The 14,305-nt window shown below is 47.5% G+C and overlaps 1 protein-coding gene across 21 annotated transcripts in view; it reads right to left on the bottom strand.

Moving 5' to 3' along the window:
- The window catches only part of HDAC5 (histone deacetylase 5), a 1,448,645-nt gene that overhangs the window by 431,074 nt on the left and 1,003,266 nt on the right, over positions 1-14,305 (bottom strand). The window lies entirely within an intron of this gene.

Raw genomic sequence — 14,305 nt, 5'->3', positions numbered from 1 at the left:
GCCGCTGTAATCGCCTAGTTCCTCAGGATCGGGTAACTATGAACACCACCCGAGGCTCTTAACCGCACCACAACAGAGAACAGACTTGTAGGGTTACTTTAACCGGCTTTATTTTACACTATACTGCCAGATGGAATAATAGCACAAAGAAGGGTACAGTGAATAGACACCCCGTGGAGTTTCAAGGATTCTGGGTCCAACCGTCCTCTGCACGAATGCCGGTCCCAGCATTCACCAACAGAGGGCACCGTGCTAAGCAGTGGCAGACAATGCCACTCGAGTAATGAGCAAGGTATGGTGGTACTCCTCAGTTTGTCTTCCGCATTGGTGTCGGTCCCGACACTCTCCAACGGAGGGCAAATCACAGGACGAAGGCCGTTCAGGGTAACCCTTGGGCTGCGGCTTTAGGACCAATGTAAATGGATAATGCGTCCCTCACACTCGATAATCCTCGAGCAGGGACTGAGGCAAATGCACAACGAGGGTCCGTGTCCCTCACGCTCGATAACCCTCGAGCGGGGACTGAGGCAAATGCACAACGAGGGTCCGTGTCCCTCACGCTCGATAACCCTCGAGCGGGGACTGAGGCAAATGCACAACGAGGGTCCGTGTCCCTCACGCTCGATAACCCTCGAGCGGGGACTGAGGCAAGAGTACAGGAAGGGTCAGCGTCCCTCACGCTCGATAACCCTCGAGTGGGGACAGAGGCAAAAGTACAAGAGGGTCCGTGTCCCTCACGCTCGATAACCCTTGAGCGGGGACTGAGGCAAATGCACAACGAGGGTCCGTGTCCCTCACGCTCGTTAACCCACGAGCGGGGATAGAGGCAAGAGTACAGGAAGGGTCAGCGTCCCTCACGCTCGGTAACCCTCGAGCGGGGACAGAGGCAAAAGTACAAGAGGGTCAGCGTCCCTCACGCTCGATAACCCTCGAGCGGGGACTGCGGCTCTTTAACAGCAGAGACACAACAAACGGCTAGCGGAACCCGTTTCCCTGCAGGCTCTGACGCTTTCCCACTACCGCTACCCTCGGGCGGCAAAATCAACGTCTCACCTTCCTCGAAGTCCAGGCGGAGTGTTCTTTCAACACGAAATATCCGACGCCGTGTCCTGCCACCGAGGTTCGTTTTATGGCGGCGCGTCCTGCGCATGCTCCGCGCGGCGCCCTCTGGGAATTGTAGTTCTCGGTGTGGTTCTTCTGGGAGTTGTAGTTCCATAAACGGAACGCTCCTCCTTATGTGTCGTGGACGTTCCGTTGTGTGTCCTAACAGCCGCATCTAGTGCACATCTAATGGAAGTATTAGATATCAATCAGTGATCAATCAATCAGTGACACTTATAAAGCGCGCTACATACCCGTAGGGTCTCAAGGCGCTGGGGGAGGGGGGGGGGGGGGGGGGGGGGTGCCGCTACTGCTCGAACAGCCAGGTCTTCAGCTTCTTCCTGAAGGAGAGGTGGTCTTGGGTCAGGCGCAGGTCGGTCGGGAGGGAGTTCCAGGTCTTGGCGGCCAGGTAGGAGAAGGACCTTCCTCCTGTAGTCGCTCTTCGGATGCGGGGGACGGCGGCGAGGGCGTGGTTGGCTGATCGGAGGTGGCGTTTGGGAGCGTAGAAGTTGACTCGGCTGTTGAGGTAGCTCGGGCCTTGGTCGTGTAGGGCTTTGTGTGCGTGGGTGAGGAGGCGGAAGGTGATTCTTTTGTTGACGGGGAGCCAGTGAAGGTCTCTCAGATGTCCGGAGATGTGGCTGGTTCGTGGGATGTCGAGGATGAGTCTGGCTGAGGCGTTCTGGATCCGCTGGAGTCTCTTCTGGAGCTTGGCGGTGGTACCAGCGTATAGGGCGCTGCCGTAGTCCAGACGGCTGGTGACGAGGGCCTGGGTGACGGTCTTCCTGGTCTCGGTGGGGATATAAGTTTTCCTTCTTGGACTCGCTCTTCTGGGAGGTATTGAAGTAGTACTTCCATCTCGTCCCAGTGTGCCCTGTCATACCTAGTTAGTAGGCAAGTTGGCAATGCGCCAGTAATTAGAGCTTGAGCAGCAACCCTTTCACCAGATGTGTCAATAAGCTTTGATTATTTATCTGGGGGAGGTGCATCTCCAGATGTCTGTGAGTTCGCCCTTTTACGTGCATTGGAAACTACTAGTGAATCTAGAGGGATTTGTCCTTTAATAAAAACCAGATCAGAGGGTGATGGTTTATATTTTTTATCAACCATAGGTGTTCAAATTTGTGCACAAACAGGTTCCTTAAAAATGTCATCCACATGTCTTATCATGCCTTTTAACATAGGGAGACTCTGGCTAACTCTGTGTGAGGACCCTAGTGTCGCAAATAAAACATCACCATCTAAGGTCTCTTTGAGCAGTGTTACCCAATGATATGCTGCTGCTCTGGAAATCAGCTCTAGATTGGAAACATTATCATTTGGAGGTGAAGGTTTTGCAGGGTATAGGTCTTGGATCATTATCTATAGGTGGATCAACATTATAGAGAGAGAATTTTTTTTTAAGAAGGGAAGTAAGAAATACTCTTGTCAAGTGCTACTCTAATTGTGGGGGGGGGCAGTGTGTCCTCATCTTGATGCCCTCACACTCCCCTAAGGATGTCATGCTTCAATAGGGCATTGCAGTGCTGGCCCAACGAGGAACAAAAGCACAATGATGAAGCTTGACATCCTTCAGGGTGTGTGAGGGCATCAAGATAAGGACACACTGCCCCCCACAGTTAGAGTAGCACACGACGCGAGTACCTCTTACTTCCCTTTTTTTTCTCTCCCTACTTAGGAACCGTGACTCCCTTTTGGTATAAGTTTAACTTCGGGAGCACGGGTCACCGGACCTTTTGAATAGCTCCTAGAGTCCCCCTGTTTTGATAAATAGGATCAACATTCTAATCATCCCATGGATCTGTAGGTAAAGGAATATTATTAATGTCATCATTATTATCTTCATCTCCTAAATCAGGCTATGTGAGGAGATCCCTGGGGTGTTATATGTTGTGGATCTAAACCTGGCAGTATTGGTAAAGGTGAAGATCGTGAAAGTGGTGGAGGGAATGAGAAAGTTGCATGAATAGGACTTGGAGCAATGTCTCTTTTTCTTAAGGTGGTATCTTGTATACAGTGTCCTCTGAACTGACTTTCCTTTTGCAAGGAGTTTTGGCTAATATATGTCCAGTGTCTGGATTGATATAAAGCTTTTTCTGCTTTGGATCGAATTTGTCTTTTTATAATGTCTAAAATTGGTTCCAGGGGATCTGAAATATCTTCTTTGGATGTAGGTGCCGAACGTTTCGGGGCGGAACCCGACTTGTCCATCTTATTTTTGGAACCAGAAGGTTTTGGCGCCAAAGCAGATTTGTCTTTCGGAGCAGAATTTTTTGGGTCCGAAGACGATCGGTCTTGGCTCGATAGAAACGTCAGAGGTGGTGCCGAAGCCTTATGTTTAGAGGAATATAGCTTGAGGGGTACGGGGGCTTTTACTCTCATGACCACCTGTCCCGCTGGAATGTCTTCGGACTCTAATTCGTTCTCTAGGTCGGAACCAGATTCTGCGACGAGAAGGCCTCCTCTTCTTCCACAGATGTGGCTTCATGTTCGGATTCTTCTCCGGAGATATCTAGAGTATGTTGAGCGCTTTGGTCTGCATTTCTCATCATCCAGCCAGACGATCTCGAAGTGTCTTTGTCGATCGGAACGACCGACAGATCTCGCAATCTTCTTCCTTGTGCTCTGGTGAGAGACACAAGTTGCAGACTTGGTGTAGATCGGTGCAAGGGTTTTTGGCGTGGCACCAAGGACAGAATTGAAACTGGGTCCGTTCCATCGGCAGAAGAATGACCGAGGGCCATACACGATGTTTTCAATCGAAGATGAGACTTTTCCGATCGAATGGATAAGAGGGGAGAGGGAAATGCATATGCTAACAATACCGTCGTGGGTAGAGTGAATTGCGTACCGAGGGGAACCCGAAGGATGGTTTCGGGCTGGAGAGCAGCATTACACGTCCAAACCAGATGGCGGAAAAAAACCAATCTAACAATGGAGTTGATGCCCATGCGCACTATCACCGAAAGGAGGAGTCACCTTACCTCGTGACTAGAAAAGACTTCTTCGGGAAAAAACAACTTGCAAACATCCGGCCCCAACACTAGATGGCAGGAGTATCCAAAGCATGTGTATCTTCAAACATTTTTAAACCATAGAAATTCACTGAAAAAAACACAAAGGTTATTGTAAATCTATCAGTGACAACATTAACGTTTTGCACCCTGCCATTTATCGCAAGGCCGTAAAAGAATATCACGTCTTAATTTGACATACACAAAGTAATTTTTTTTCTTCAGAAGGTTGAGCTCCCCAAGAACTCTCCACGTGAAATGTTTAGGTTAGTAAAATCTCTTACCTCTTTGGAGTGCGTCTCTCTAATTACTACTCCTTCGGCGGAAACTTCAATCAATTTGCTCAGTTTTTCTATGACCTAGAGAAGATCTATACCTCTTTGCCAAAAGAAGTTAGAGAGGCTTTGCCCTATCTCCAGTGGTCTTCTTCATTTGGCTATTTGGAGAATCTCTCTCATCCTATAAATACTCTCTGCATTCCAGAACTCTAATCTCTTATTCTCAAAATAAAATCATCCTCTCCTTTAGATTCTGCTCCACCCATCAAATTGGAATCAGATATGGAGGTTATCCGACCTGTTCTGTATGAATTACTTTTAATACAGTTTCTGAAGAATTGGGGAATCCCAAGATGGCCACCACAATAAATACTGGAAAGTTTTATCGCAGCATACCCGATGTTATGTCATCTGACAAGATGCCCGAAAAAAGCAGAACAGAAGAGAAGGAAGCGTCTTCCGCGCTTTGAGAAGTAGATGAAACAGGGAAGGACGGCGACCTCAAAACTGGAGTCGAGCATGATGAGACACGCTGTCTGATGGGGGAAGATGACATCCATAACTGGACTCCCGAAGAGAGTAACGGGTAAGAGAGCAACCTGATTAATTTGTTGCTGTGATTGCCTGCGGTTGTTCCTGAGCACAGGAGGACGCCCTATTCCCGATTCCACGATCCCGAAGGGTCGAGGCAGAAGCCAAGTGTTGGGAAGGGACGGGTGGTAAAAAGGTAGTGGACAGGGATTTGGCCAAACCGGTTTGAATTTTCCACATGGTGGTGACGGGCACAATAAGAAATGTACTAAGCTGTATGTTAAAGAGTTGTCATAGGAACTGATAAAAGCAATTTGCTTGTGCTCAGAGGTTACTTTACTCCTGGGCTGGGACTTCCAGAGAAGAGAAATAGACCCTCCGGTTTTGTCAGTAGTGGGAAAAGACTTCAACTCCTAGTAGAAACTTAAATAAGGAAAAGAGCCAACAGCTATTATATGTCTTGTATAATCACTCAAAATAAAGCAAAACCTCTAGTCTGTTAACTTTTAAGAACCAGTATTTTTTCTTTCCGACTCTCGGGGAAAGGTCAGTTAAGGCAGCTGGAGGGCCCAGCCAGATTACATTGCTTAATCAATCCTTAACTCGCCAGCTTCCCTCTCAGTGAAAACCAGGCAGTGCTCCCCCTCCTTAAAAAAAACTTCCTTAGATCCTGCTAAACCCAACATTTTTAGACCTATTGTCAGGCTGTCAGTAGCACAAGATAGAAATAACAAACCACTAACCTCTTCTTAGCAGCCAGCGTAGACGATGGCATGTAGAGGAGCCTCCCTACTCTCCTGAGCGCAATTCCCCACAGTGTAGTGAACACAACTATGGAAAATAGCACCCTGGGGAAAAGGGAAGGGAACAACATAAAAAGTGTACTGCCGGGAATGCTTGCTTCCTAGGTGTGGTCTAGGTTTGTGTATTTACTCCTGTATATTAATGCAAAGGAGCCCTGCAGCAGCTATCTTGAAATAATATGGATATTATTTCCTTCAGACAAAATGACTCTTTGTATTCCATACAGGAAAAATCCAGGAATCTTCTGTTTTTAATTAATCATAGTCTTCAAAAAATAGGAAATGGAAAAATAAACAGCACAACCCAAGGAGAGGCTCTTCCTTGCTGTTACATCACAGCGAGTGTTTGTAGAGATTCAAAGGGGGCCCCCCAATGCTGTTTACCCGAAGCACAGCGGAAAAGTCGATAACAGCATCCTCGCGATTCTCTAAGCCGCTGGAGGGTCTGTCAGGAAGACGCACTGAGTGTTCATACCAGCGAGTGTCAATATAAAGAGAACCACTCCCGCGCTTCCTCAAAACTGGAAACACGATACCAGATTCAGGCTCTCACTTGATCGAATACTGAGCGAGTCACCCGAGAGCTTCACGGGGCTTCACTCTGCGGACCGCACACAACCAAAAATAAACGCTGCGTCTCAAATCCTCCAGCGGAGAGGAAAAGTCTGCTCTCTAAGGGAATCACGATCCAAATTGTCAAACACCTTCCCACTCCGGAGCAGGTGCTTATAAGGAGGCGTTCCTATGAACGGTAGCTCTGTTTGTCACTGCTAGGCCCCACTGCCTTCTAGGAGATGTAGTGCAGCGGGCTCCTTTTCAGTTTATATCAGTGCCCATGCACCCAGGGGATTCTGTTATGGTGTGTGTGTGTACCTGGATTGGCTTGTTACAGTGTATAATCGCGACACCTATATCTATGCTTCCGTTTTTCACTAAAATAGCCAAGAAGCATGTCAATCAGTAATTTATAGAATATATGTAGAGGAAAAAGCTTTTGCACGAGACCCTATCGGAGTTTCGTCCCCTTTACAGCACTGACTCTGCACTCCTGCTTGCCTCTGAGTTTTAAGACTCACGGCTGATGAGGTCAAGACACCTGCCTTAGACTTGTTGGATTTGAGTGCAACCTTCGACACTGTGTCTCACAGCCTTCTTCTTGAACAGATATGGGGTTTCGGTGCCAGGGGGTCAGCTTTAAGATGGATAGCCAGTTTTCTCCAGAATCGTACCTTTTGGATGATCCAACAGCCTTTTGATTTTTGATTTAGAAATCTTCTCCTTACAGCAGGGGGTGCCACAGGTTTCAGCACTGTTCAATCTATACATGCACAACTGTGGAACTCTCTCCCTATCCATAAAAGGCAGGAAAGGTTCAAAATAACCTTCCGGAAGAAACAAAAACTTGTTTTTTAGACAAACTTAATATCTTCTCTTTCCTTTGGGCAATGTGGAATCTCAGCGTGGGAACATACCATTTGGAGAAACCATTGTGCTCTATAAATGAGGTAACATAACAGAATATTCACTGCTTATGATCTCACATATGACATCACTTATGACATCAATTATGACATCAGTGAGGACAACCCCCATACAGCCAACACGCACCATACAGCAAATCCCACGCGGTGCACAGTGGGAGGGCTGGGGTGTTTGGCCATAGGGCCTCGCTCTGGCGACCCCATCCCACAGGATAAAAAGATGATATGTCATGTGGCCCCCTTCCTCGAGCCATGTTACATCCCCAAGGGCCACTCTTTTAAACAAGCATTGGCGACACCAATAGATCTTACCTATGCAAGAGTTATTGGCTTTACCAATGTGTTTTAGATATGTTGTACACCAGCGTGGCTGCTGTTCACCATGGCTAAAAGTGGTGCAGAGTGAAATGGTAATGAATGGAGTAGAATGTTATGGAGGAGCAGGGAGTATCGTGTATTGGAGTGGCATGATGGGTAGCTGCGTAGAGAGGCATACACTGGAGTGGAATAGAGTGAACTGATGTAGAGAGCATTGGCGTAGAGTGTTGCAGAATATAGTGGCATGGAGTGCAGTGGCATTAAATTCAGTTGCAATGAATTCAATGATGTACAATGCAGAGTCGTAGAATGCAGTGGCATAGATTAGAGTGGTGCATAGGAAACTATAATGGTGCAGAGTACAGTTGGGCAGAGTAAAGTAGACTAGAGTGGTGTGGAGTGATACAGAGGGCAGTGGTGTAGAGTTGAATGGTGTAGAGTTGAATGGCATAGAGCAGAGTGGTGTAGAGTGCAAAGTACAGTTGAACGGCATTGGGTACCATGGCGTAGAGTACTGGGGAGTAGAGTGGCGTAGAGTAGAGTGCAGTGGCATCGAGTACAGTGACGTTGAGTGGAGTAGCACAAAGTGAAGTAGCAGCGAGTGGCGTAGAGTGGCGTAGTGTTCGGTAGCGCAGAGTGCGTGTTATAGAGTAGAGTGTCAGAACACTGGCGTGGCGTAAAGAGCAGTGGCAAAGAGAACAATGATGCAGTGTAGAGTGAAGTGACAAAGTACAGTTGTATAGAGTTCAGTGGCGTAGAGTGCAGTTAAGAGTAGAGTGGTATATAGTGCAGTTGCATATAGTGGTGTGGAGTTCTGTGGCGTAAAGTAAATTGTTTCAGAGTAGAGTTAAGTGGCGGAGAGTGGAGTGGTGGAGGGTAAAGTGCAGTTGCATAGAGTGGCGTAGACTACAATGGCATAGAGTAAAGTGGTGTAGAGTGCAGGGGCATAGAGTTGAGTGTTAGAGTGAAGTGCATTGACAGAATATATTGGCATTGAGTGCAGTGGCATGGAGTAAAGTGTTGCAGAGTGGCGTAGAGTACAGTGGTGTAGAGAATAGTGGCGAAGAGTGGTACAGGGTAGAATGCATAGGCTTAAAGAGTGGTGGAGTGCGGTAGAGTGGAATGGAGTGGTGTAGTGGCATAGAGTGGTGTGGAGTTGAGCACAGTAGAGTGCAGTAGTGTATAGTGGTACAGAGCGGCATAGAGTGGAGTAGTCATGGTGTGGTAGCACACTGCCATTACAGAAAACACATTTTCAATTGAAATGACCATTACATCTGCACAGACATATCGTTTTTCGAATAAAACTACACAGCGCAGAGACAAAAATGTGTGGAAATTGCATTATCTAGTGTAATGATTTGTTTTGATCATATTAAAGTATTTGTTTCCAACACAGTTCAGAAATAACAAAAAGTTTGCTTCATTTATGTTCCTAATTCTGATATATTCTGAAACTCTTTCTACACCCAGTATCCAGCAAGATTGTTACATAAATCCTCTCACTTTGAAGTCAGAGAAATAAAAGTAAACAAGCCCCCTCGAAAGACAGTGTCTGACATTTCACCTCAGCCTTTGAATGCAAGCAAATGTGATGAGATAAGAACAACATTTACAGACCGGTTTACAGAAAAGGAGCACTCTAAAAGATAATGTAAATAAGGTTTGGGCAACGGAAGGTACAAACTCAAGCTGGACAGCCTAAAACAAATCAAGCCAGCAAAATTGAAAACAAGAAAACATGAGTTACAAACCACAAGGCCAATGGCAAGCACCGGGCAAAATGCATTCCTGGGTCAACTTTCTGAATGTTGCCAAGATATATTTAGCAAATTTAGGTTGCAATCTAATAAAGGAGAGAAGGGCGCATGTAGCCCGGCCTCCGTGGGCCGATTTCGACCCACAAGCCCTAATGCCCGGGGACCTGCATGAATGTTTAAGGGGAGGTGGGCACCAGCCCCGTTTCAGCACCGGGGACACCACCCCGGGGCCCAGCATGATGTTTAGGGGAGTGGGCAGACGGACCCCCCTTCCCAGGTCTATTTTGGACCCAGGGTCCGGTGTTATGTTTAGGGGGAGGGAGGCATGTGGCCTTCACTCCCTTAGTCGATTTTTGCCCTGGGTAACCCACCCCTGGGGCCCGGTGCATTTTTCAGTGGAAGAGGAAACACGGCCCCCCTAAGAGGGCCGACTTCGGCCCGGTGAACCCATCTCCCAAACCATTTTTCAGACAGATGGGGGCCACGCGGGACCCCTTCCTGGGCAGATTTAGGCCCAGAAGATCTCATCTCCTAGGCTCAGATTTATGTTTAGTGGGAGGGGGCACGTCAGGCCCTGCAGCCAACACCCCCCCCATACAGCCAGACCCACACCGCGTACACTTGGGGTGAGTGTGTGTTGGTGTGTGTGTGTGTGGGGCGCCGGCCCCAGGGATGGAGGGGGGCTGTGCATTTCCCATATAAACCCATTTCGGCTCTGGAGGTGGGCTCCATGGGGCTTTTTGGATGCTCGGGGAGGTGGCCACGCAACCACCGTCCCCTTTATGAAATCAGACCCAGGGGGCGGGTCCCCGGGGCATAAGTTATTTAAATGTGACCCAGAAGCCATTTATTTCCAATCCTGGAAGAGCCTTGTGAGATCACAGCATTTTTAGGTTTTTTTTGGGGCCCTCTGGATCCCACTTTCTCAATGGGGCATAGTGGTCACTGTATCCCTACCTAGCCCCAACATATGTTTATTTATTTTAATATCTTCAGGAGGGAGGATTAAGCCCCCACTCATCCAGTAATGGCTGCCAGCAACATTTGTTCGTGCTGCTGGCAGCCAATCCGAGCGCTCACATTCAAAAGTGTCTAACTCCCACTGGCGCGAGCTGGCCCAAGGGAAATAAAGATTCATGGGCCATTCAGAATGCTCCATTTTCAAGTTTGTTCACCCAATTTGCTAAAACATACAATTATTTTGGACCCTAAATTTCTCAAAAACTACTAAACGCATTTAAACCAAACCCCGATCTGCAGACCAATATCTAGCTTCCTGACTAATGTGGTGCAATTGCGCTCAGCAGTTTTTGTCTAGAGAAGTCTATGAAAAATGCATGGAGGTTTTGCCTTTTAGGACCCTCTCTTTTTTTCTTTGCCCCTGCTTGACGGATCACCCCGAAACTTTCCGGAAGGAACAGTGGTGGATGAACAGTTTTTGGGGAAAATTTGGTTAAGATTTGTCAAACAGAGTCAAAGTTATTGTGGCGATCGCCACAAAAATATAAATATATATATGTATCAGTGCTCATTTATTACAAGCCAGTGTCAGTCTGTCCTGTTCTTTTCCTTTAGGTAATACATACATTTTTACTTTCTGATCTGGGCCTATTCCTGCTACACCTGGTTATAGGGGAGAAGCTTGCTAAGACATTAACATGCATACTGTTAGCTGCTTCTTCGTATGGCAACAAAGCTTGCTGTCACCAAAGTCCAAACAGCATAAGTAGTAAGAAAGCTACACCACCTTGGGTAACTTGCATGCACAGTTCAGACCGTGAATAAAGTTTATTTCACACTTTGCACTGTTTAATGTTGCACGAATCTAGTCTAATCTTTTAATTAAATTTTGTTTTTAACTATATCGCGGTAATTTGGTTGTGTTTTTAAAACGCTGATTATTTTGCACTGTTGTTGAATATCCACCTCATCTTTCAGCCTGAATTCTCCCAAATAATTGCCAGCAGCTCAGCGTTTGGCCCCTGCAGTACACGGACGTTAGACGGTACAGCACTGCACTGGGGTTGAGGCTCTAGTCTTTCTGCCTACCACCACTTTATCTAACACGCGGGAGCGACCACGCAGCGTGTGGGTGGAAGGACATTAGTCTCGGTCACTCTTCTTGATTGCTCGCTACAGAAAATCTAGCGCTTTGCACTGTTTAATGTTGCACTGAAATTGCTGAATCTAGTCTAATCTTTTAATTGAATTTCGTTTTTAACTATATCGTGCTAATTTGGTTGTGTTTTTAAAACGCTGATTATTTTGCACTGTTTTTTTAAATTTCTTTTTATTAAACAGTTCGACCAATACACATCAGGTGATACAATAGACATCTCCATCTTTCCTCAATGACATCCATACACTTCAAAATGATACACAGTTATCTTATTAAGGTGGATCAAGGGGTCTTTCGTGTTTCGCATTTCAGCGTCCCTCCGACGGTCTGGTGGAGCACAGATATCCCCCTGTATTGGTTCCACGCTTCCCATACCCTGTTCTATTTCCCCGGGCATCCCCTGGTAATGTAGACTGACTTCTCCCTAAACATACACCAGTCCAAATCCTCCATCCATTTCGCAATCTGGGGCGATGGCTAGCCCCCCACAGTTGGGCAATATATTACGCTTCGCTACCATGAATGGCAATGTTGCTCATTGCGTTGTGTAAGTGTTTAGGTCTGTCGGCTCCCGGACATTTAGAATGCATCTACGAGCCTCCGGCTGCAGGTCTATCCCTAGGACCGCCAGTATCGTGCGATGAAACGCTCCCCAGTATGATTGTATGCTTTGGCAGTGCCACAGAATATAATGAACATGCTACTTACCAGTATGCATCTGTTCTTGGCATGTAGGGATGCTGACATTCATATCTATAGCATAGATCGCCGCCTAGTGTTGGGTCCGGATGATTGCACATTGTTGTCCTGGAAGAGTCTTCGAAGTATCACGAGATAGGTGGCTCCTCCCCTGGACTACAGTGCGCATGGGCATCGACTCCATCCCCAGATTGTTTTTAGCCATTGTGGCGAAGAAGGAGTTTAACAGTGTGAGCGATGACCATGCTAAGAGTAAGTTTTGAAATCTGCAGCCGCTACAGGCGCCGGGGAGGATGGCGGGCGATATGAATGTCAGCAGCCCTACATGCCAAGAACAGATGCATACTGGTAAGTAGCATATTCAGTTCGAGGCATGTGGGCTGCTGAATTCATATCTATAGCATAGAATATATAGCAGTCCCTCCATTAGCGGCGGCCGCCTGTGCCAGCTGCAGACGTTAGAAAAAGTGTCTTAAGAACAGCCTGCCCTACAGCTGCTTGCTGCTTGGAGTGCACATCTACACAGTAGTGTTTGGTAAATGTGTGTGGTGTAGACCATGTGGCTGCTCTACAAATGTCTTCCAAAGGGATATTACCAAGGAAAGCCATGGAGGCCCCCAACTTGCGGGTGGAGTGGGCTCTGGGGGGGACCGTTAAAGTGCGCTTAGCCTTGTGATAGCAAATTTGAATACACTTAACGATCCACCTGGCTATACCTGCTTTGGAAATGGGGTTGCCTTTGTGCGGGGCCGAAAAGGCAACAAAGAGTTGTTGTGTCTTCCTAAAATCCTTGGTCCTATCGATGTAGTACATCAAAGCTCGTTTGACGTCAAGAGTGTGGAGCATTCTTTCGGCCACTGTCTCTGGGTTACGAAAGAACGCGGGCAGTTCAATGGTCTGGTTGACATGGAACTGTGAAATCACCTTAGGAAGAAATTTAGAGTTAGTGCGCAGCACCACCCTGTTCGAGTGAATTTGTTTGAATGGCTCTTGGACAGTGAGCGCCTGGAGCTCACTAACACGTCGCAGAGACGTAATGGCTATCAGAAAAGCCACTTTCCACGTTAAAAACTGAACCTCGCATGAATGTAGAGGCTCAAAAGGTGGGCCCATCAGCCTGGTGAGGACCACATTAAGGTTCCATACAGGAGCTGGCGGGGTCCTGGGAGGGATGACCCGTTTCAGTCCTTTTAGGAAGGCTTTAATGGCAGGCACTGCTGCCTGTTTTGGAGATAAGCTGCTATGGCGGATAAGTGTATCCGAATGGAAGCATATGGCAGCTTGCATTTGTAAAGATGTAACAAATAACAGATGATGTTGTGAGTGGATGCATCAAGCGGGTTGATGTTGTGTTCTGTACAGTAAACGACAAACCGCTTCCATTTAGCTGCATAGCAAGCTCTGGTGGTGGGCTTTCTAGCCTCCCGTATGATATCCATGCAGTCGGGATGCAAGTTAAGGTAGCCAAATTCTAAGACTTCAGGAGCCAGATCGCCAGGTTGAGCTGTTGCGGGTCTGGGTGCTGAATGTCGCCATGGCTCTGCGTCAAAAGTCTGGGCGTGAGGTGCAGCCTTTAATGCGGTACCACGGAGAGTTCTAGAAACGTGGTGTACCATGGTTGGCGTGCCCACGTTGGAGCAACCAGGATGAGTGTCATCGAGTGTTGCTTTAGCTTTCGTGCCACCAGCGGTATTAGAGGTGCTGGGGGAAAAGCGTACGCAAATCTGCCTGACCAGTTCATCCATATCGCATTGCCCTGCGACTGTGGGTGAGGGAACCTGGTGGCAAAGTGTTGGCATTTTGCGTTTTCCCTTATGGCGAACAGGTCTATCTGTGGATGACCCCACTGCTGGAAGTACGGGTGGAGTAGTGATGGATGTAACTCCCACTCGTGCATTTGGTGGCTGTACCTGCTGAGCAGATCCGCCATCTGATTGTCCTTGCCCGGGAGGTGTTCCGCCATGAGGAAGATGTTTCTCTGAATGGCCCACTTCCACATGCTCAGACCCAGATGAGACAACTGTGGATAGTGCTTACTTCCCTGCTTCTGAATGTAGTACATGGCTGTCATGTTGTCCGTCCAGATCAACACGACTTTGTTGCACAGATGTACTTTGAATACCTTCATTGCCATGAAGATCGCCATCAGCTCTAGGTGGTTGATGTGCATCTTCCTTTGCTGAGTTGTCCATCGTCCCTGCACT

Source organism: Lissotriton helveticus, chromosome 5_1, assembly GCF_964261635.1.
Source record: "Lissotriton helveticus chromosome 5_1, aLisHel1.1, whole genome shotgun sequence".
Lineage (NCBI taxonomy): Eukaryota > Metazoa > Chordata > Amphibia > Caudata > Salamandridae > Lissotriton > Lissotriton helveticus.
Note: the sequence above shows the minus strand (reverse complement) of the source record. Positions and strands in the feature narration are given on the sequence as shown.